This window comes from Eptatretus burgeri, chromosome 12, assembly GCF_056783735.1.
Source record: "Eptatretus burgeri isolate ZD-2024b chromosome 12, Ebu_testis_v1, whole genome shotgun sequence".
Lineage (NCBI taxonomy): Eukaryota > Metazoa > Chordata > Myxini > Myxiniformes > Myxinidae > Eptatretus > Eptatretus burgeri.
Genome location: NC_140972.1, coordinates 9,101,828 through 9,103,756, shown reverse-complemented (window position 1 = coordinate 9,103,756; position 1,929 = coordinate 9,101,828). Strand labels below are relative to the sequence as shown.

The 1,929-nt window shown below is 43.7% G+C and overlaps 1 long non-coding RNA gene across 1 annotated transcript in view; it reads right to left on the bottom strand.

The window, feature by feature from the left end:
• Positions 1 to 1,801: 1,801 nt before the first annotated feature.
• The window catches only part of LOC147015050 (uncharacterized), a 19,438-nt gene continuing 19,310 nt past the window's right edge, over positions 1,802 to 1,929 (bottom strand). Inside the window, exon 3 of the long non-coding RNA XR_015050207.1 lies at positions 1,802 to 1,929. This exon is cut by the window's right edge and continues 633 nt beyond it. This is a non-coding gene — a long non-coding RNA (uncharacterized LOC147015050).

The following is a 1,929-nucleotide window of genomic DNA, read 5'->3' as shown; positions in this document are numbered from 1 at the left end:
GTCTCTCTACCTCTACCTCAACCTCTACCTCTACCTCTACCTCCACCTCTACCTCTCTCTACCTCTACCTCTCTCTACCTCTCTCTCTCTCTACCTCTCTTTTTCTCTCACCTCTTAGTCTTGACGTTTTCGACGTGACAAGTGGTATTTGCCAGTGATAAATAAATAAAGAAACCCGGAAGCGATTGCAAAATCCAGCCATCTTGTGTTAATGCGTGGCAGATGGGCTGAAAGGGCCTATTTGTACTTCCTGTGATTGTGACGTAATTAACAATGACTCTTCTCCATATTCAAATAATAAATGTTAATTCAAAAATTTCATGACAAAAGCTCACATGGTGAAAAAGGTTATGGCCTGCACAGACAGACCAAAGGCAGATGAATCATCCACAACCAAAGAACCAAAGGAAAAGATTGACGGGCCCGAACCTCGCCCGTCAAAGTGATGGACAACCACTGCAATTTCCATCTCCATCTCACGAATGAGGAAAAAGAAGGAAAAACAAAACACAGAATCAACAACTGAGCAGTCAGTCAAGGATTAACTTCTGCGCACAATTGTGTGTGTGTATGTTGTGAGTGTGATTGTGTGTGAGTGAATGTGAATGTGAGTGTGTGTGTGTGTGTGTGTGTGTGTGTGTGTTTTGTATGTGACTGTGATTGTGTGCGTGAGTGTTGTTGTCTGTGTGTGTGTGAGTGTTGTGTGTGTGTGTGTGTTTTGTATGTGACTGTGATTGTGTGCATGAGTGTTGTTGTCTGTGTGTGTGTGAGTGTTGTGTGTGTCTGTGTGTGAGTGTGTGTTTGTGCGCATTGGGGGACGTTCTTGTCCGTGAACCCCAAACACAGAATCAAAAACTGAGCATTCAGTCTCGGCTTAACTTCTGCGCACAATTGTGTGTGTGTGTGTGTGTGTTTTGAGTGTGAGTGTGATTGTGTGTGTGTGTGTGTGTGTGTGTGTGTGTGTGTTTTGAGTGTGAGTGTGATTGTGTGTGTGAATGTGAGTGTGTGTTTTTTGTGAATGTGAGTGTGTGTGTGTTGTGTGTGTGATTGTGTTTGAATATGTGTGTGTGTTGCGTGGTGTGTGATTGTGTGTGTGTTTGTGTCCAAGTGTGAGTGTGTGTGCTGTTCAGAAAACATAACATTTCCTCTTTCAAAACTGCCCTGCCTCTGAATATAGTGGAGCACACTCCCACAAAAATTTCTCTCACTCTCACTGACTGTCTCTGTCTCTGTCTCTGTCTCTGTCTCTGTCTCTGTCTCTGTCTCTGTCTCTGTCTCTGTCTCTGTCTCTGTCTCTGTCTCTCTGTTTCTGTTTCTCACTCTGTTTCTCACGCCTCTTGATCTTGACGTTTTCGACGTGACAAGTGGTATTTGCCAGTGATAAAATCAATAAAGAAATCCGGAAGCGATTGCAAATTCCAGCCATCTTGTGTTCATGCGTGGCAGATGGGCTGAAAGGGCCAATTTGTACTTCCTGTGATTGTGACAAAATTTTCAATGACTCTTCTCCATATTCAAATAATAAATGTTGATTCAAAAATCTCATGACAAAAGCTCAAATGGTGAAAAAGGTTATGGCCTTGCACAGACAGACCAAAGGAAGATGAATCATCCACAACCAAAGAACCAAAGGAAAAGATTGACGGGCCCCAACCTCGCCGATCAAAGTGATGGACAACCACTGTAATTTCCATCTCCATCTCACCAATGAGGAAAAGAAGGAAAAACAAAACACAGAATCAACAACTGAGCAGTCAGTCAAGGCCTAACTTCTGCGCACAATTGTGTGTGTGTGTGTGTGTGTGTGTGTGTGTGTGTGTGTGTGTGTGTGTGTGTGTGTGTGTGTGTGTGTGTGTGCGCGCGCGCGCGTGTGCTGGCGTGCTTCTGGAGCCCCATTATTTTTGAAATTTTTTGCATTAAACTTCTTCC